This window comes from Pistacia vera, unplaced genomic scaffold, assembly GCF_008641045.1.
Source record: "Pistacia vera cultivar Batoury unplaced genomic scaffold, PisVer_v2 Contig173, whole genome shotgun sequence".
Lineage (NCBI taxonomy): Eukaryota > Viridiplantae > Streptophyta > Magnoliopsida > Sapindales > Anacardiaceae > Pistacia > Pistacia vera.
In genome coordinates this window covers 135,380-158,930 of record NW_022195823.1, presented here as the reverse complement: position 1 = coordinate 158,930, position 23,551 = coordinate 135,380, and the positions used below count along the sequence as shown (strand labels likewise).

General features: G+C 35.0%; 1 pseudogene; it reads right to left on the bottom strand.

The window, feature by feature from the left end:
* Positions 1-4,684: 4,684 nt before the first annotated feature.
* The window catches only part of LOC116125871, a 28,829-nt pseudogene continuing 9,962 nt past the window's right edge, over positions 4,685-23,551 (bottom strand).

The following is a 23,551-nucleotide window of genomic DNA, read 5'->3' as shown; positions in this document are numbered from 1 at the left end:
GGTAGATTGAAAAAAATGCAGGAGAAGAAAGGAGACTGTAGAAAGAAGAGAAAAGGGGAAAATGAATAAAAGAATTTAGGGTTTTCTTATAAGTTTTAAAAAGTCATAATACCCTCTTTGAAACGGCATCGTTTTGGATTTTAGTTGACATCATTATAATGACATCACCGATCTAATCGGTTGGACTGGTCAACAGGGACCCGAGCCCTTGATTGGGTCAGGCTCAAGTGGATTTTAAAACATGGCTTTTTATAGATCCTTTAAAAAATCTATTGTTTTCTACAAGAATGTTCTGGTTTCTTACCCATTGTAGGGCTACTTCTTTTGATTTTGATGGCGCGTGGTAATGTAAATTACTGTTAGAAACAATAAATATATAGTCATTACATTTAATCTTCTCATTCAATATTGATTCGTTTTGCATTTTGGCATTGGTTTTTTTTTTTTTTTTTTTTTTTTTTTTTTTTTTTTTTTTTTTGTTATTAGTGTAGTGAAGTTGTCGAATCTGATCACTCAATTCTATAGTGACTCTTTTATTCTCCTCATCCATTTCATTTGTAACTTACAATTCATTGACATTAATGGTCCTAATTTTGCAGTGCGTAAAACCATTGACAATTGTCTGTGGCTTCACATCAATTGACCATACATCAACTGTATTTACAATTCTATCAATGACACTTATTTTTATTGGTTCTAAGAAGCGATCTTTTATCCATCTCAAAAGTAGGCAATCGAAGCGTTGAATTGAAATCCTAATGTTACTAAAATATGAATTGAAATCCTAATACTACACTACTAGAACATGAATTATAAAATAAGAAATCAAAACTGTAATTTTTGTAACTACACCTCCATTAAGTTATAACCTCCTTATACTAATTAAATTAGTTAGTCCCACCATTATGACTATAGAGAGGTTTTACTGTATATAAATTACTAAATTACATTTCTTTTTAAATATTAATATAAAATTATTTTTTGAATCATTTTTTAACCCTCTATATTTGAAAATTTGCTAAAACACCCCAACCATATAAAACTTTACTTTGTAACAAAATTACCCCCACCCACCCTAAGCCACTACCGACAGTCGACGGAATAGCGCACGATCGGCTATATGTGATCGACTGTGTGCCGGCAATGCCAGTTCCACGACCAAAGACGTAGCCTTTTCACAACTAGATCTATGGCTATGAAACAACCATATCACGGCCAGATCTGGCCATTTTCGACCATAAATCACATATCCATTATTGAAAATAGAATTACCGATGCACGGACGACCAGATCTCGCTGTCTGTGTGCCGTTTCAATAACTGTCGACAATGGTGGTTGGTCGTTAGCGACAGTCTTGGGTGGTTGGGGTGGTGGCTGGGGGTGGCTATGTTTTGGGTAATTTGGTTGAAGTAAAAGGGTAGTTTCTTAAAAATCCTAAACATGAGGTTAAAATTGTCCATAAATTTATTGTAAATTGTTTAGATAATAAATGTATTATTTTCGTAAAATTTTATTAATAATAAAAGATAAAATTGTAACAAAATTAAGATTATCAAGTAATTTTAAAATACCTAAGAAAATAAAGATAATCAGATTAACTCTTATATTACTAATAATAAATACTATTGATTTTGAAAGATTACTTGAATCTTATAATACTTAAACAATCAAATATGATAATTAAGTAATAAAAGATGATTACCGATAACCAAACACGCCATAAGTATTATTACACGTATAAACTCACTATAAAGATATTTACAATTTACAATTCACGGCACGAATGATGACACGGCAGAACGTGGTTTAAGTCTGGCTAGTTCAGCTATTTATTCTGTGAATGACAGGCCAGCTTCACACCACCTGTATTCGGCAGCTAATTATTCAATAAATATTACTTTGCGTATCAAAATAACATTATATAAAATTAGTAAATAACATGATAATAAAGAGTAATTTTACATAACATTATGTACAAATTTGTTGTGTGACACAATTTTTTTTTTTTATTAAATGGTCCATTTGTTTTATATCTAATATAGTTCTTTATTTTTCAAAACAAAAGATAGAATTAAAATTTAGGAAAATATGATGGATTAAAATATTTGTCAAAACCAATCTTTTAACGCAATCTTAAAAATTAATATAAAGTTATAAAAATAAAAAAATGTTGTACTTTTTCTTTCTTTTTTCTTAAATATTTTTTTACTTCTAAATAATTTTAAACATATTATGTTAGCCTAATGTAAAACCTAGATTTGAGTAATATTGTTGTTGCAGATAATAATAATAATAATTGATCAAAGCAATAAATTCTTCAAACAACAATATAAGAATATAATAAAATACAAGTAAATGAAAGCTGGAGATAAAATAAAAAACAATATATAAACCCAAACTAATTAATACATATACATCCATTGGATTGAAGCTTTTCCATCTCGTCCAAATGTCAGACTTTCTCATTTTGTCATTTCCTATTTTATTGGTACAAAGGATGGCCATCAAACTCTCCTAAACATTCTCACTCTCTATATTGTTCACTGTTCCTAAGTCATACACATAGCTTATAATCTTTCTAATCTAAAATATAGTCTTAAACTTTCCTTTCTGGTCTCTGTATTTCTCTTTCTTCAAATGAACTTTTGGTTTTAACCAAAATAAGGCATGAAAAATCCTCTGCATCTCAAGTCCTTGAATCACATCTTTCTTGTTTACACTGTTTTAAAACTCGGACTGGACCGAATCGATCGGTCGAACCGGTTCGACCTGGAGCCGGCACCAACACTGGTTTGAAAACCTTCTGAACCTGCTTTTAACAATTAACCAAGAATAAATCGGATTTGGACCGGCGGAATAGTGACAAACCGACGGTTCAACCGGACCGATGGCACAACCGAGTCACCAAAATTCCCTAAAAACAATTTCCCCTTTTCCAATTTTCAGTTCTCCATTTTCAATTTTTATCATAATTTAAATGCCTATTAACATATCACAACATTTTATAGTAACAGCCAATGTTTCAAAATTTAAATTCATGGATTGTTAAACGGAAAATAATGATTACAACAAATACCAAACAATCCAACCAACAAATTGCAAACCAATCAATATTTTTGAGAAAACCTTAGGTAAAGATGTCAAAAAGTCAACAAGATGCACAAGTAGCCAACTAGCCATCGTAGATAAAAAAAAAAAAAAAAATGCAAGGGAGAGAAGAAACAAGACGGTAGAAGAAGAAGAAAAAAAAAATGGAAAAAATGAAATCTAACAGCCATGAAGCCTTCACCGTGGCAGATAGATCCAACAGCCACGAAGCCTTCACCGTGGCAGATAGATCCAGCAGCCACGAAGCCTTCACCGTGGTAGATAGATCCAGCAGCCACGAAGCCTACACCGTGGCGAAGCAGCCACGAAATCAACATTGTGGTGGAGCAGCCACAAAGCCTACGCCGTTGGGGTCTAAACGGTAGCCAGGTAGATTGAAAAAAATGCAAGGGGGAGAAGAAAGGGAGACTGTAGAAGAAGAGAGAAAGAAATGGGAAAAATGAATAAAAGGAATTTAGGGTTTTCTTTATAAGTTTTAAAAAGTCAATAATACCCTCTTGGAAGGCATCGTTTTGGATTTAGTTGACATCATTATAATGACATCACCGATCTAATCGGTTGGACTGGTCAACCAGGGACCCGAGCCCTTGATTGGGTCAAGGCTCAAGTCGGATTTAAAACATGGTTGTTTATAGATCCGTTAAAAATCTATTGATTTCTACAAGAATGTTCTGGTTTCTACCCATTGGTAGGTACTTCTTTTGATTTTGATGGCGCGTGGAGAAATTATGTTAGAAACAATAAATATATAGTCATTCAATTTAATCTTTTTTCTCATTCAATATTGATTCGTGTTTGCATTTTGGCATTGGTTTTTTTTTTTTTTTTTTTTTTTTTTTTTTTTTTTTTTAAATTATATAAATAGGCTATTACCATGGCATTGGCATACATCTCCTGAAATGTGAAGATCCTGATAAAATGCCCACCATCAACCACATTAATCCGGGGCAACCACATTTCCTTCCAGGTATTTCTCTCTCAATCTTCTATCTTATATGCACATATTACAATTTCACAAGTATGAAGTTGGGTGTGTGTGAAACAGTTTAACAAAATTGGCTTTTGTTGGCAGTGTGAGAGCATAATAACAGTGGAAAGAACATTGAAAGAGATGAAGATGGATTACGTGAAGTGTAGAGTCGAGGAGGGAGAAATCTCTGTTGATCAGTTGTTTTTTTCATGACCCGATGGCTCAATGATCGAGATTTGCAATTGTGAGGTGCTGCCTCTGGTTCCATTAGCGGAGATGCCATCAAACATGTTCAAGTCTCAAATGCAAATTTCAGCAGCTGCAGCTGCAGATTCAACAAGCAGAGCAAACGCAACAACCACCACAAGTGGAGTAATTTGCCTTTTATTAACATGAAGAAAGACTTCTTCATTTTGCATCAGAAGTACCTTGTACAGGCAATCCATTCTATACATCGCATTCTTGTTGTATGAATAATTAAATTGGCTAAACTTTCACTAAATCAGTACGATACCATCCACTTATAATATGACATGCAATGATTTTCAAGACATTAAAATTACAATTCAGCATGTAGCAGGCATCCAATTATATTGTTTCATAAGCTTATGTGAATTCTTCTTTAAATAAAGTAGGTCCAGGCTTGAAAGGGTCAGTTTCCTCGTATGCATCTGGTCGGTAGAACCTAAATCATTACAGATTGCTTAGCACAAGAGGAAGCTTCTTCTTACTCCATATGCATCTCGGTTGCTCTCAACATATTCTTTAGCCTCAGCAGCTACCTCGTTTACAAAATCAAATTGATTATCCTCAGATAGCAACAGCCTCTCAATGTCCATGGTCAAGAGCTTTCCCCCTTCCTTTATCTTCTCGCTTGCTCCTCTAAGTAACATGTCATCCTTCTTTGTCTGAAACAAACAAAATTTGTCTGTAAGAATTTCCACTGAATTGAGAGGATATCCGAGCAGATCATGATCAAATGAATCATGCCAGTTGCATATCACAACTAGAATACCCATTAGCACAATTCGCTGACTTAATGTGCTCAAGTATTTATCAAGAATTTAAAGCTAAATTTCTTTTATAATCATCAGTTGCCAAATATCTACAAGCATGAAATATATATAGCAAGCAGTTGTTAAAGTCCACTGCAAAATTCCCATGGTGACATCATATGACATTACCATCTCCAGCGAGTATTGTTTTCACTTATTCTACTCCCAAATACATAATCGGAATCTGTTGCGAACCTACTCTATTGTACTAATTCAATCATCCACAAATTCACAACATCAACATATTCTACCATTAAGTATGAACAATCTAAACATTCCGAACTTCAAGTATGTTTTCCTGGTAGAGTCAGATCTACATTCATGTATGGACATCCCAACACCAGATACAATTAACAAAACACAAGAAAATAAATGGAACTGCTACGCTGGACTTCGAGGGCCAGACCCTCCCCTTTTACTCAATCTCTCTTGATGCCTTCTAACGTCTGTTGCTCCTTTTTTTCACTTCCTTCCCTAACAGAATTCTCTCACCACTTATCTGTCGCCACCTGTTATTCAACCTTTTTCCTTTTTCTTCACACTTTAGTGCTCCCTTTGTCACAATTGATTCCCTGGTGTTTCTTCCCATGCTTCTATTATAAACCTTCATTTCACGTGTTGTATCAATACCTTCCCGAAGAAGAGCCACCTTGTCCTCAAGGTGGAAGGAAGGAAATTGGTAATTTAGGCCATCATACTCTTCCCAAGTATTCTCGTGGTGGGGTAACCCTTTCCACTTAATTAAAACTTCCCTTTGTCCATTGATGAGCTTGCGTATTTCAGCACGTCCTCTGGTTCGACACACTAAAACTAGGTCTTCATTTAGAATTGGGAAGAGGCTGAATGTTTGCGGAGGAAAATTGGCTTTCTTGAGTTGGGAACATGAAATACATTGTGGATACCAACACTATCTGGAAGTTCTAATCTGTGGCGGCTGATCCGATTTTCTCAAGGATTCGAATGGCCCATAAAACCGGGACTGAGTTTTTCATTGCAGCGGGCAGCGAGTGATTTCAGACGGTAGGGCTGCAGCTTAAGGTATGAAATTCGTCCACTTCAAACTGAACATCCCGTCTCTTCGCATCGGTCGAATTTTTCATGCGGTTTTGAGCCTTATGCAAATTCTCCTTAAGCTCCAGGATAATACTGTTGCGATCTTGATCTGCTGATTGACTTCATCTACCAAGGAGCTATGGTCTGTGTATTTCAACAAAGTTGGAGGGTCGCGTCCGTACAAGCCTTGAAAGGACTCATACCCGTGGAGCTGTTGTAAGTAGTGTTAAACCAGAATTCAGCCCACGGAATCCAGTGAGGCCACTGCCGAGGTTGATTTCCTACAAAACAGCAAAGGTAAGTTTCAAACATCTGTTAACACCCCCGTTTGCCCGTCTGTCTGCGGGGTGATAGGCTGAGCTCATATGAAGCTAGTTCCAGCCTGCTTAAATAGTTCTTCCAAAAATGGCTCACGAACACTCGATCGCGATCCGAAACAATCGTCCTTGGAAAGCGTGGAGTCGTACCACATCTTTGATGAATGCGGCTGCCACTTCTTTGGCGTATAAGGGTGTTTGAGTGTGAGGAAATGGCTATATTTAGTGAGTCTGTCAACGACTACCAGGATAGTATCTACATTGTGTGCTTTCGAAGCCCCACTATAAAATCCATGGAGAATCTTCCCAACCTGGATTGGAATAGAAAGAGGCTGGAGACCAGCAGGTCGCAATGCTTCATATTTGTTTTGTTGACACACACACAAGAGTTCACATAATTTTGGATATCCCGCTTCATTCCATCCAATAAACACATTCATCAGGCGCTTGTATTTTCGTAGAATCCAGAGTGGCCTCCAATCGGGGATGAGTGAAATTCATGCAAAAGTTTTGAATATGAGGGCCTTGTTTCGGAACAACCAACCTGTTTTGGTACATAAGGTGTCTGCCCCTGAGTTGAAATGAGGGTGGCCGGAGGGTAACCATGAGTTGTTGGGTCAGCCGCCGCAACTTATCATCTTGTTGGATGGCCTCTTCCAGTCTTCGAATCCGCCGAAACAGCCATTGAAATGGCGTTATTCTCCACATTCTCGGGCCGCCGGGACAATGCATCCGCAGCCTTGTTCTCTGGCCCTAGACGGTATTGTATTCAAATTGTAACCCCAGTAATTTTGAAACCCATTTCTGCTGCTTTCATTCAGCAAACTTTGTTCAGTCAGGAAATGTAGGCTTTTCTGGTCCGTTTAAGACAAACGTCGGCCAGCAAATAATGTCTCCATTTCGTATGCCATCAGATAGCCATCATTTCTCTTTATCAAACCGACTTGAGTTTCGAATTTGCTGATAGCCCTTTACTGAGAAAGCAAGTGGCCTTCCTTCCTGCATTAAAACAGCTCCCAAACCACAACCTGATGCATCCGTTTCAATGAGAAATGTTTAGAGAAATCAGGCATTACCAACACTGGTACATGGTCAGGGTAGATTTTAAAGCCTCGAAAGCTTCTGAGGTTTCTCACCCCACATGAATGAATCCTTCTTAATAAATTAGTCAAGGGAAGAGCTATCTTACCATACCTTTTCCAAAGCGTCTGTAATACCCTGTCAAGCCAGGAACCCTCTGTGTGTTTTCACATCCTTCGGTTGGGGCCAGTTGACAATACTTTCAATCTTTGAGGGATCCACAGCCAACCCTGTGCCGAAATGAATGGCCCAATATTCTAATTGAGGTTGTCCGAAAAAACACTTCTTTCGGTTGGCCACTAATTGATGTTTTAGCAATGTCTGAAACGTGAGACTGAGATGTCGCATGTGGTCGTCCATTGTTTTGCTGTACACCAGAATTCATCGAAGAATACCAGTATAACTTCCGAAGGTATGGCCGAAAAACCTCGTTCATCAAGGCTTGGAACGTGGACGGTGCATTGGTCAACCCGAATGGCATAACGGGAATTCGTAGTGCCCTTCGTGAGTTCGGAAAGCTGTCTTGTGTGTATCCTCTGGTCGCACTCTGATTTGGTGGTACTCGGACTTCAATTCCAATTTGGAGAATACCTTGGCCCCTCCAAGTTCATCGAATAACTCGTCAATGGCGGGAATGGGAAACCTGTCTGGGATTGTTACTTTGTTGAGTGCCCTGTAATCAACGCAGAATCGCCACCCACCATCTTTTTTCTTAACCAGCAGGACCAGACTGGAGAAGGGACTAATACTCGGCTTAATAATCCCCGAAGCTAACATCTCACTAATGATTTTCTCAATCTCATTTTTCTGGTAATAGGGATATCTGTAAGGTCGAAGGTTTGGGGTTTGGGCATCAGGATTTAATCGCATGGCATGATCCGGAGGTCTACTTGGTGGTAATCCCGGCAAAGGCACAAAGACAGACTGAAATTTTGCTAACACTGACAACAGGTCACTACTGACACTAGCTTCTTTATCCAATTGTTTTTGTAATTGCCCAAATGCGACCAGATAGCCATTTCCTTCTCTTCAATGTTTGGATCATTGCTTTCAGGGAAACCATTGTTTTACTCAACGTCGGATCACCTAAAAGAGTAACCATTTCGTTACCAAGCTGAAATTTCATTACCTGCTTTCTCCAATCCATTGTCGTTTCACCCAACGTCTCTAACCAAGCCATACCGAGGACAACATCTGCACTACTCATGTCAAAAGGAAAAAAATCTTGAATTATCCATACCTCCTGAACTTCTAAATATACTGCCTTACATTCGCCCTCACTCCTTACCTTATATCCATCTCCAACACGCACCCCAAACGATTGTGTTTGTGTCACCACAATGCCCAACTTTCCTACAATCTCCTTACTAATGAAGTTGTGGGAAGCCCCACTGTCAATCAAGATAATCACCTCCTGACCCATTATACTCCCCTTCAGCTTCATTGTTTTTGGTCCATTAATTCCAACAACCGAACTCAAAGAAAGTTCAACATTACCTTGGCCTTGCTCTTCCATCGTTGCTTCACTGATTTCCACGTCACCTGGATCCGGATCTTCTTCTTCCTCCTCAACTAAAGTTACTTGAAATTGCTTCTCACCACACTTATGACCAAAGGAATACTTCCCCTCACACTTGAAGCACAAGCCTTTTTCCCTTTTTCGTTATATTTCTGCTTCTGTCATCTTTCGAAAAGGGAAATCATGTCGTTGTGGATGAACTCTGTCGAAGGGTCTGAAAGTTGTAGACGCGTGTTTGCAGGGAGAAGAATGAATCGATGAACCCATGGTGTTACTCTCTGTGTTTCGTCGTCCCACGTTGGAGACTGAATTTGAAGATGCATTTGATTTTAGGGATTCATTTGCGTTTGGGTATTTGAGTGAATCGGGTCGGGTTGTAAATGGGTTAAAAGTTGGGTTAAAATTTCTGGATCCAAAGTTATTTAGTCCAACATGCATACTAGGCCCATTCCACCTATTGGTTCTTGTTGGGCCACTCTTTGCCTCTTCTAAAGCCCAGTTGCGTTCCTCCACTCTATGGGCTCTCTCTATGATTTGAAGAAGTGTGTTGGGCTGGATCAACCTTAATTCGGCCCGAATCTCTGCCCTCAGTCCATTCAAAAACGCAGCACTCAATATTTCTTCCTTCTCTTCCACCAACAGAGCAGCTACCGCCTCAAACCTGCGTCTAAATTCCGCAACTGTACTGGTTTGTTTCATGGCCATGAGTGTCTCGTAGGGGTTACTTTCTTGGGATCCACTGAATCTCTGAATTAAGGCGAGTTTGAATGATGGCCACGAGTTAACTGGTGCTCTAACCTCCATCCACTGATACCAATTAATGGCTTCCCCTTCTATACATATTGCTGCAGCTGTGAGTTTCCCTTCATCTGAAATTCCATTTAGACTAAAGTACCTCTCAGTTCTAAAAATCCACCCATACGGATCTTCCCCCATAAAAATGGGTAACTCCAATTTACGTCCTCTTACCTCACTCTGATTCTGTCCTGAACTTCCAGATCCACTGATCCCGTTTTGGTTCTCCCCACCCTGGTTTCTCACGTTCCTGGATGATGATGGTTCACCTCGCCCAGCTTCCTCTTCATCTTTTCTTCTCATCCAACTTTGTATTTCCACCATACATTCACGAATCGTTCCCATGTCAACCCCTAATTTCGTCACTTCTCTTTCCACATTTTCAAGTCTCGATTCCATTCTCGTTGCTACCATTACCCACACACGTGCTCTGATACCAAATTGTTGTGAACCTACTCTATTGTACTAATTCAATCATCCACAAATTCACAACATCAACATATTCTACCATTAAGTATGAACAATCTAAACATTTAGAACTTCAAGTATGTATTTCCTGGTAGAGTCAGATCTACATTCATGTATGGACACTTCCTAACACCAGAATACAATTAAAAAAACAACAAGAAAATAAATGGAACTGCTACGCTGGACTTCGAGGGCCAGCTATCTCCCCTTTTACTCAATTCTCTCTTGATGCCTTCTTAACGTCTGCTGCTCCCTTTTATTCATTTCCTTCCCTAACAGAATTCTATTCTCAGCCACTTATTTGTCGCCACCTGTTTATTCTGCCTTTTTCCTTTTTCTTCACACTTTAGCTGCTCCCTTTGTCACAATTGATTCCCTGGTGTTTCTTCCCACGCTTCTTATTATAAACCTTCATTTCACGTGTTGTATCAGAATCTCTACAGAACATGCCGATATTTAATGACCCTCACATTGAGAATTGAAATAAAAATATCAATTATTTTACACATGTTAGACAATCCTAAAGTCATTCAAGTTTAATTCTGCTTTCTCAACATCCATAAACAGACAGAGCAAAAGCACACTAAATAAGCTTCTAATCAACCTATTCAAATTAAATTCTGCATTTATTAAGAGTCATCCAAATATCAAATCCAAACTGTTGATAACAATGTGAACAATGACTATTCCAACAATTCAATCACAGTCTACAAGTCATTACATCCACCAATGTACACTGCAAATCTCAGCTGGCGAATCTAGTTCACCTTGGACCAGCACTACAATGCATAACCATATGAAACTTCTTAATTTGAATCTTGTTTCATCATTCAAGATAAGAAAAACAAGGGATATAGAACTTAAATAAACAGTTTTCTTGAGATATGACACAAATTCTAAATGTAACTTAAGTGATGAAACTTATCGTCAGATTAACAAATCAAAAAGCCCCTTATTTTTCCCACTAATCCAACCAAAAGAGAAAATTTTTCCAAATTTTTTGCACCTCATTTTAACAGGCAATCCACAAACCTAGGGTGCATTCAATATCATCAGTTTTTTTATTTTCAAATCCAGGAAAATATAATAATAATGTACATGAAAAACAATTTCGAAAAATACTAACTTTATTTATGAAAAATGATCATTAAACTCAAAAACAACTCTTAATTAAAAAAAAAAAATTAAAAATTGAAAAACACAAAAATTTATAAAAAAAGAGCACGAAACTCCAAAAAAAAATCTCAATTTTAAAAAAAATAAAAATTGAAAAACACACACACACACACAAAAAAAAAGCCCTTTAATTTCTTACCAGTTTTCTCCGTCGGCAAACTTGCGGACCTCGACCGTTGTTTTGAAGCTTCGAAATTACCTGAAAAAGAAAAATTCTCGAATAAACTATTATAATAATAACTCTAATGTTTAAATAAAATAAAAAATAATTCAAAATTGAAACCTGATTGTTCAAACTGCTTGAACTTCCTGCTCTCAACTTTATCCTCTGCACCGAATAACATTTATATAAAATAAATGCAAATTAACTTAAATAATAGGACAAATAGGATATGGACAAAAATAGAGAATAAGAATTAATAACGTAATAAGGGGGAAGTTGAGATAGAATGAAAGATGAAGTGGAGATGGCCATGGATGTGAAATGTAGTGAGACTGGAGCCAGAATGAAAAAACAATCCAGAGTTAAAAGCATAGACCCCTAAGGTTTAATGTAATTAAACATTCCCCTAAGGTTTCGTAAATAACAAAAAGATCTGCCATTAGTTAATCATACTAACGAATCGTTAAAATGTATATTATGAGTTTATAATATTTTTCAAATTGTATTATGCTGTTATTTCAACATTTAAAATTAATAGCAAAAAAATTTATGTTATTAGATGAAGGTTTAAGGTCCTCAAAGAGTCAAATTCGCCAAAGCTTAATTTTTAAGTAGTTTTTTTTTTTTTTTTTTATGATTGATTTTAAAATATTTAATATGATAGTCAAATTCGCCCGAAAGCTTAATCGAGAATTTGTTATTTAATAAAATGGCAAATAGATTGTGTGTTATTAACTCAAGTTTTCATTCATTTGACTTGACTAATAAAATACAAATTTTACGCCATCATAATAAAGTCAAAATTAAAATTAAAACTCTTCTTCTACAATAGAAAAGTAAAAAATCCAAAAAAACAAAATAATATAAACAATAATTGTTTTTTTGTTGAAAAAGTAAGAACGATTTATAAAAAAATTAAACACATTTTTAGAAAAAAAAGAATAAAAAAATATTATGAAATTGTGTTTGATAGAGATGAGTCCAAATGTGTTCAAAAACAGTTTTTAATACAATCCTTAATCTAGAAATTAGTCATATTTAAGGTTTTTTTTTTTTTTTTTTTAACCTGTAGTTTGAAAACAATTTTGAATATTATATCAAGAGTTAGTTTGAAAATAATTTTGAATATTATATCAAGAATATGTTAAAATATTAAAAGTATTAGATACAATTCAAAACCAAATATATCCAAGTAGCTTTTGAAAATCCATTATGAAATTTGATCGTATTCATCAAAGTTTCAAACCAATCATTTTTAAAGGAATAATACGATATTTACAAACTCCTTGTATAAATTCTTCCATACAAACTAATGGGTCTCAAAATGAATGGATGAATTTGTATACAAAATAAACTCAATAAATGCTAATTAATATAAATAAGTGATTTACATATTTTTAAGGTTCTAATTTAAGAAACAAAAATGATTATTTTCAAACTAAAACAATTTCAAATAGATGTTTGCGAAGTAATTTCAAATGGTTTGGATTATACAACAATCAACTTAAATTTAAATTATTTTATAGATAATTATAAAAAAATATAAAACTTCATTAGAAATTGAAAACTAGAGGACTGATAATTAATTAAAATCAGAAATGGGATATATACTACAATGAATCTTATGTCTATCAATCAAACTCGATATATACTTCACATATGAATCAAAAACACAAATAAGAGACTTAAGTAAAACATGCACAACATCATCAACAAAAACAGTTTTGCATAAAGTCAAAAACAACCAAACTGAATAACTCCCCCTCCATCAGTGTATTTCCTGAGTAGCAAAACAAAATCACTTCCAAGTGATTAGCAATCAAAAGCACGAAGAGGTTAGCTCAGTTCATCCAATCAATCAATATGAAATCAAATCACAAACCAACTAAGCATAAAACAATGACTGATTAATTCACTGCCATGAGCAAATAACAACTAATCAAATGCAGTTTCTAAAAAAAACTTGGCAAGAAAATCAGCAAACATAAAAGAGCAGTTCACTGCACAAAAAACAAGTAAAAATGCATCAGCAACCATAGTTCAAATCAACTAAAAAAAAAAAAAAAAAAAAGATAATAAAAAGTTCTGCAAGATTTGAAGAACATCAAGAACCTTTAGAACATACCTCTCATGCACCTGATGATTTAGTAACCGTTGTATCTACTCATGCGAAGAAGCTAAAGACTATGGGGGAAAAGAATAAACTTCCCACCAAAAGATCAACCAGACACCAGAACTTATGAACAATGTGGGGGAGTAGTCGGGTGCTGTTGTGACACGTCATCCCTGTAGCTGATGTGGTGACATTGGTGACCTGATGTCCCCACACGACCAATTTGCTAGTTTGATTGAAGAGGTTCAAAGAAGAAAATGGAAAGAGAATATTTCCTTAGAAACTTGTCTCTACAACCTTTAGTCTAAGGGTGGCAAGAATGAACTAACAAAATTCTAGGGTTAAGGGCCTTTTGCCCTCCACTAATATCTAATTTAATTAGACTTTACTTAGTGCCCAAGAAAATTCGTTTTGGTATTTTATTATTATTGCCTTAACCGTACAATAATAATTCACTACTTAAAATGCATATAGACCAATATATTTATTTGAATAGCGTTATTTTATTCTTTTAATATATACGCCAATAAATATGTTTGAATAAAATTGTAATCTTACAAATTCAATCCAATATTTAAATTGGACATTGGCGACAACCTTCCAGCAAATTTAATTACACCATAAAAATTACCAAAATACCCTTCGTCCCAAAAATTATGAAATTACCCTTATTCCAAAACTTCTTTTGATTTGTCTTTTAAGTGTGCAACCCGAAGACTCCTTATCATATCGCCAGTGGGTAATATCGAAATTGACACTCAATCAATTGTCTTATTATATACATACAAAGATTGACCTCTAGCCAAACATTATGGCCACTTGATAGATTCAAATTCAATGTATCTACTGCCAGTCAATGGTATAATTACTGTGCAATCGAATCATTTCAACAACTACTATCTCATCAAGGTTTGAAGTACAAAAATAATGTCAACTTCAAATATAATGCCTTGATCTATTCATAATCGATAATCCAAACTAACGACTTAATAAAATTGAAATTGAGCACCAACTCAATTCCACAATGGCCATAGTTTTACAGTCGTTGTCATTTACCACATTATTGAGTGAGATAATTTCTCCTGTACTCAAGAGGGACGAATCCTGTGTCAGTCCACCATAGCCATAATGTACTTCTCGATGCAGCCAACGACTTCCATTCTGATAGCCCTAAATAAGACTATGTTAGGTTAGTATCAAACTACACTTATAATTACACACGATGCTTCGATGATCTCAAGTCTTAGGATCATATGTACCACCATCCATTAGAGGATGTATTCCATAGACATTGGGCTTACAATCTATATGGAATCCTCTAGAGGGTTGGTTCAGTGAACTTGCCAACCACACACACCCATGTACCACACCAAGTTGTCACCAAACAACTTTAACATGCAAGATCTGCTACTATCTTTCAATAGGGTCGTTCAACTTGATGATAACCTTACCATATTATCTATGCCCTTAATTCAGGATAATATTAGGGTTATTGACATTTCTAGAATGGCCACCAAATGTGTTCATAGGGATCTCACAATCAAGACTTATCACTACTTGATTCCCTTGTCACGGTTCTACCATTCTAAGGACATATATCATAACATATGCGAAATACGATTTACATAACAAAGAATTGCCTTTTATTAACATGTATTACAAGTAGTCAATAACTACAATTTTATTGGCGCTAAGGAACCTACCCTAACAGGTTCTGGATAACCAAACTTTAACCTTTGTCATCATGCCTATGTCATTTCCCATCAAAAGTATGACATCTAAATACAATATGAGAAATGTGATGGCGTGATCTTTAACTCATTTGTATACATAGGGCTCATCCAGATTCTTAACAAAACCAAATGATTTGATTGTGTCGTCAAATCGAATGTTCTAGCTTCTTGAAGCTTGCTTCAATCCATAAATGGATCCATGCAACTTGCATACCTTATACCTTTTAGTAGAGGATACAAAACCTATTGGCTGTACCATATAAATATTTTCCTCAATAAACCCATTAAGGAAAGTTGTTTTGACATCTATCTGCCAAATTTCATAATCATGGTAGGCTGCAATGGATAACATTATATGGATGGATTTAATCATAGCTATGGGCAAGAAGGTTTTCTTATAATCCAACTCTTGTTTATGAGTATAACCATCTGCTACCAGTCGAGCTTTGAAGGTCTCTACCTTCCCATTCTTTACAACTTTTCTCTTGTAAACCCATTTACAGCCTATAAGAACTATTCTTTCTGATGGATCCACAAGTGACCATACTTGATTGACATGCATTGATTATATCTTAGAATTCATTGCTTCTAGCCATTTTCCTAAATCTCTATCCAATATTGTTTTTTCGTACCTTCTAGGGTCATCATCATGATCATCCACTCCCATTAAGTAAGATTCAAAATCTTGCTCATATAGGAACCCATATCTTTTTGGAGGTTTAGATATTCTAGAAGAATTTCATACTGGAACCATATTATCTGATACTGAGGTTCGTTGAGTGGATGTTCCAGCTTCAGCAGTCTCGGTTCTTAGCTCTTCGGACTCTTCCTTGAGTTCAATATTTCTTCCAACACCGCCTTCCTCTAAGAACTCATTTTCGCGGAAGCGTGTATTTCTACTGATCAAAACTCTTTGATCAGGTGGGAAGTAAAAATAATATACTAAACTATATTTAGGATATCCAATGAACTGACCCTTCTCAAATTTAACATCCAGCTTATTATATTAACTAATTTAACATAAGCTGGATAACCCCAAATCTTCATGTAATTCAGACTTGGACGTTTTCCATACCATATCTCATACGGAGTTTTCTTGACAGATTTAGATGGGACCCTATTAAGGATGTGCATAGTGGGCTGGAGAACGTATCCCCATAATGACGTTGGCAAGTTTGTAAAACATACCATTGATTGCATCATGTCTAATAGGGTACGATTTCTCCTTTCAAACACTCCAGGGTGTATATGGAGGAGTTAACTCTAAGATGATCCCATTTGCCTTTAGGAACTCTTGCAACTCTGTACTCAAGTATTTGTAGAGATTTAATCGAATAAAGTGCGGAATAACAATAAATTTTTTTCATTCGAAACCCATTTTATCCTAGATCATAGATTGATGTTAATAACCCATTCAAAACTAATATACGTAAAAGATTAAAGAATCGTTATAATCAAACCTTCGATTGGAGGCTCCACAACTTTTGATTTAACGGAAAAACTCTCCCACTTTAAGAAGAGAAATGAGCACATGGAAATCCACACAAAGACAACAAGACCCACAGAATCAATTTGCTAGTTTGAGTGTGAAGGTTCAAAGAAGAAAAAAGGGAGAAGATTTTCTAGGAAAATCTCTTTACAACTTCTATCTTGGGTGGCAAGGATGAGCTAAAAGAGGAAATGGGGTTAAGTCCCCTTTTTATAGGGAAAACCTAACCCTAATATTCCCTTGGCATATACCAAGGAATATTCCCTTTTACTTCCACTAATATCCATTATTTATAAATAAATAATTAGACTTTACTTAACACCCAAGATAAGGTTGTTTTTGGTATTTTATTATTATTGCATTATTCATACAATAATGATTCATTATTTAAAATTCATATTCACCAATATATTAATTTAAATAATGACTATTTATTCTTTTTAATATATATACGCCAATATATATATTTGAATAAATAAGTAATCTCACAAATTAAAATCCAATATTAAAATCAAACATAGGCAACAACCTATTAGGCGACAACCTTCAGCAAATTTAATTACACCGTAAGAATGACCAAAATACCCTTTGCCCCAAAATGATGAAAATGCCCCTACTCCAATCTTCTTTGATTCGTCTTTTAAGAGTGTGACCCGTAGGCTCCTCATCGTATCGGCAGTGGGTAATATCGCAATTGACACTCAATCAATTATCTCATTACACACGAACCCAAATTGGCCTCTAGCCAGGCATCAAGGCCACTCGATAGATTCAGATTTAGCGTATCAGCTACTTGTCAATGGTATAGCTATTGTGTAATCAAATCCTTTCATCATCCATTATCTCATCAAGGTTTGAAGTACAAAAACAATGTCAACTTAAAATATGCTACCTTGATATGTTCGTATTTGGTAATTCAAACTAACGACTTAATCGAACTTGAGCACCAACTCAATTCCATCGTGTTCACAGTTTTGCGGTCATTGTCATTTATCGAATTACTCAGCGTGATAATTCTCCTATAAACAAGAGTGATGAATCCTGTGTCGATCCATGGCTTTGCTGGGTAGGGGTATTCAAAAGAACCTGTTAGAACTGGAACCGGCGGCTACCCGGGGTTTGGTTCTGGTTTCGGTTCCTACCCAGAACCGACCGTCAATGGGTAGGTTCCGGTTCCAAATTTTTGGAACCGTTACTGTGTAGTTCCGGTTCCGGTTCTGGTTCTGGTTCCTATAGTTAGGAACCAGAACCAGGAACTGTGATTAATATAAAATAAAATTAAAGATTAGGGGGGTTAATAAAAACTTTTTGTAGAAAAAGTAATGTGAATACATTTATATTTATATTTCATAACATTTAAAGTAAGTTGGTTTGACTTTTGAGAATCTACCTTTACAAAGTAATGGAGTTTGTAATTTGTAATTTGTAATTTTATTTTTGTTAACAAGTGCTAGGTGGGGGGTATTTGTAAGTTTTTAAAGGTTTTTTTTTGCCATTTTAAAAACTTTGGGGGGGGGGGGGTCATTTTAATTTTATAGGGTACCCAGAACCGAAACGGTTCCAGTTCCAGTTCCGGTTTTGGGTACCTAGGAACCGGAATCGTCGGTTCCAATTCTGGTTCCACTTCTGGTTCCAAATTTCAAGGAACTGTCAGTTCCGGTTCCTTCAAAAAATGCAAGGTACCTGGAACCAAACACCCCTATTGCTGGCGCACGGCCAACCATATACAGCCAATCGTGTGCCATTCCATCAACTGACGGTGGTGGCTAGTTGCTAGCAATGGCTTGGGGTGGGTGGGGGTGATTTTGCTATAAATTAAAGTTTTATATGGTTGGGGTATTTTAGCAAAATTTCAAATGTAAGGGGTTAAAAGAAATGATTTAAAAAATAATATTATATTAATATTTAAAAAGGAGGGCAATTTAATAATCTATATAACATACCCATCTATTTATCCTCCCAACCAAACATAATATTCACTAATTTATTCAAACCAACCAAACATATTTTCTAAACATTCTTAGTAATCTTCAAGAAGATCTATCTTTCCGTTAATATAACATCCCCCTATAATAAAACATTATATGATCCAAACGTCCCCCTAAAGGTAAACTATTTACCCTAATTCTATATCTTCGATCAGATCACCTTTCGGATGCTCTTCAGGTTTCCATCTAGCCGATTCAATTACAAATTGAATCTTAGGCACACAAGCTCGATAAAATAGATAATTAAATAAAATTAATTATTACATTCCATTTAATAAAAGAATATTACAAACCATTTGAATATTTTTGAAAAATAAATGACACCCATGATCAACCCTTTAATCTAACATTTGTCTATCACATAGACGAATATTAATCTATTCATACCAAATAAAATAAACAATTATTTAAAGACATGATTATAAACTATAAAAACAATATATATATATCTCATGTACATATATGTAAATATATATATATTTATACTTACTCATATATATATGCATGTGGTAATTCTATTAATTGGGCATGCAACAATTACACAGTTTTAGGGATTATTACACAAAACACTTTGTCATTTACTACTCAAAATAAAATATTGATTTTCTTATTTAATCCATAGCATCATTTCAAGACATTTAAAAATGCCACGCATGGCATAGAAAAATGGGTTTGATCGATTACTTTAAGAGTAATCACTTTAAGAGTAATTGTTTTATGACACAAATGATTTTTCTTAAATAATAATTTCTATGACATATATATCATTTAAAAAATGGATTATGTCATCTTGCATCTCAATTTGAATCAATTCAAAAACAAACTTTACATTTCAAAAATATAATAATTTATGTCATGCAATGATGTATTATATGATAATTTAATTTAATTAAATATCATGCATAAAATTGCCATCATTAGCATATAATTCATAATAATTCATCATATGAATTAAAAATCCATAACTTTATGCCATCATATTTCCACCACTAAACACTTACAACATTTGCACATATTCATACAAAATACATTTTAAACAAATTAAAGGATATAACATTTAGCATGTCAAGCAAAACAATTTATCAGTCATGGAAAAAAACATACATAATTATTCTTAAATAAATCATTGAGCATACATCATGGAATACCTTCCAAAACATTTTTCAAACAAGATATGAATGAAACAAAAATCCATGGCAAGGATTTGTGTATGGCCGAATGTTATGCAAAGAAAAACATGAACATTTCATCATTCTAAATCAAATAAGACACACCCATGTGGTCCTTATCACATCTCATGCAGCAACCATCAACCATGTACAATATCAATCAAACACATCCAATCACATTAGATCAAGATGAAAACAATTTCTCATGAACAAACAAGGATGGCCGAATCATATGCATGTCTAAACCTTATCTTTGCTTATAAATGGACATGCAAGGAGCTTTTGGCTCTAATACCATTTGAAGAATCTATGAACATGGTGGTGGAAATTTGATGGAAGCATGTCAAAGAACATGCAATGATAAGTATGGATGCAAGGAACTAAAACATAAATGAAAGCTTAGTTTAGGATTATACCTTCTCCTAGTGCCCTTAGTTGGCGAAGCCAAGACCCAAAACTTAAGCCCTCCACTTTAACACCACCTTGAGTGAAAGAAGAATGGTTAGCCTTAGAGAGAGAATGTTGAGCCTTAGAGAGAGATTGAGTTTTTGGTTCAAGAAAATGAAAAAATTGTCCAAAAATGCAACTTTATTTCACTTACATAGTCATAGGCCAATTTTAATTGCCTCTTTTGCTTGGATGGCCTTATATAATTCTCAATTAAATTATGCCAACCATTTAGTATTGGCATTTGAATAATCAATATTATTCAAGGCCCATGTAAACTGCACTAGTTTACATTACAACCCGTAAGTTTACCTTTTACTTTTTAACTCTTAAAACGTTATTTCTAGTCCATACTTATCTTAACACTTTAAGATATTTGATTAAATCCAATTATTATTATTTGACCATTTTAGCCTTTAAATTGTCATGAACAATTATGTAACAATTTACATAGGAATTCCGTTATAACCCTCGGAAGGTGCTAGTCCTCTTTGGATAATCATTTCCTCTCTCATCCTTTTCTAACTACACAAGGCTATTGGTGTGATCATACAGGTCCATCGTGGGTTAGCCGTGAACCGGTTCTGGATCAATCTAAAACCTTGGTTGGAGGCTCAACGACTATGGTAAATATCTAGCAATGTGCATAGCCCCTAAACCACGATGAAGAATAGCTCCTCAAACCTATATTAGGTCATATTTTCATGTAGGTAATGTCCTTTTGATGTCATATCCTAATTGTGTATGGATTCACGAATCGTCAAAATCCAAACTTGATATCATTCTTATTGTTGATCAATATGTCTGGAACTTGTCATCATGAACTTACCTTCGTATGACTAATGTTATACTCTGATCAGAGATTTTGGTTTCTGACATTAATCAATGTTCATCCAGGAACTCGATTTGGATGGAGTCAGTGGGTACTTCTGATCCTATATTTCTTTGTCAACAGATCCCGTCTTGACTATCGTTCGTTTCCACGTAGAACAATGCATGACCAAGTAGGCTTTAATATACAAGACATGGCTAGCCTCGTACTTATACACCATATGAACACGCATTCGTACATGGTCACCACGATGTCTTAGGTCAAAGGACTACACCGTACATGAATATGATCAAAAGATAATCATTGACTACATGTAATTCCAAGTGATTCATCGTTCGTCTCACGTTCGAAAAAACAGTTCACTAACCGTTAATCCATACTATACCCCAGTGACATGACTATCATTGTCATCTGTACTTATATCAACTGATATCCCTTTTTTTTTTTTTTTCTGGCAGCATTTAGTATGCCTACTATGCAATATTGTTGCCCAAACAATATTGCTTCCGTAGGGAACCTTTTGATAATTTCATTTACTTATTAAATGGATATTTGGACAATTCATAAATATACTTTATTTAAATGCATGAAAAAAAAAAAAGGAAGCACTTATATATATGAATTAAAGAAATTTTTCTTTTATTTATTAATATATCGATACAAGACAAAATGCTCTAAAACCAACAGCACGAATGGTTTCTAGGGCCTACACTAACAAAATCATGCACTAAATCCTTTTTAGAAGGCTTTGCAATGACATCCATGCTTGCATTACCTAATCTTCTATGCCAAAGCAAACTATCTTCATCTTTTGGACAAAAAACAAAGATCTTTGGATGCAATGTCACACAAGTCAACAATGTAAACATTTGAGTCTATATCCTATGAATGCAATCATATTGTGCAAGAATTAACAACTTCACAACACATAGATTGAAAAATAACTTTAAAGCCTTTTCACTCAATTAGTAATGCTCAACAAGTTATTCTTCAATCCATCAACAAGTAATACATCATTTATGGTTAGAGACTTTTACCAATAGAACTAATGCCAATGATTTTTCCTTTTGAGTTGTCACCGAAGTGACATTTCCTCCATCTTTAGCTTCAATAAGGTGAACAAGCTCTTTTTTCGTCATATGTCTTGAGCATCTGCTATCGAGGAACCATTTGTTTGCTCCAAGCTCATTGCTTCAGACCATACTACATAATGAAAATATTCATGTACTTTTTGGTACCCAAATGGTCTTGGTCCATGGGAGTTTTTCAACCATTCCCTTAGGAATCCAATCCTTTTACCACAAAAGGCTTGCCTTTCCTAATAGGACATTTGTGTGTGCTATGACTAACATACTTGCAAAAACCACATTTTCTAAAAGATGCCTTTTGTTAATGAATGGTTCATGCATTTTGTTAAATTTTCTCATTTGAAAACTGTTATAGTCTAAACCTTCTTTGTTGAAAGCACGTCTTTGTGAAGCAAGCATTTCATCAAGTCTTTTACTTCCCAAAGTGAATGTGCTTAAGATTTCTTTTGTGTTGTCAAGTTCATTTCTCAAATCAATGTTTTCTTTTGGAAAACATCACAAACAATTCTATGATCATCAAATTCTCTTTGAAAATGATTTCCACATGTCACACAATCAATCTTATTTTTAAGATCTCAAAATTACCCAAAAGTTGTTCATATTCAACTTCATCATGCATGCTTGATTTTTCAACTTTCTATTTTCAAAGACAATTTTTCAAATTCTTCCATTAATGATTCAAATGCACTTTGCAATTCATTAAAAGAGTAATGTTCGTTCATTTACCTCAGATTCATAGTCTCCTTCCTAATAATCTTCTTTGGCCATGAAATAAAGGTTGGCTTACTCCCATTGATTCATCTTCATCGTTGGGGTCATCATTCCACTCCAAGTGGCGCAAGAACCTTTTCTTATAGAATTTGTCCTTGTTGTCCTTCTTTTTTCATGGCTTGAGGAAAATCTTGACGGATGTGGTTGGGCTTTTTACATACATGGCAAATTATTTCCGATTTCCTTTATCATCTTCATTTCTTGGTTTGAACCGTTG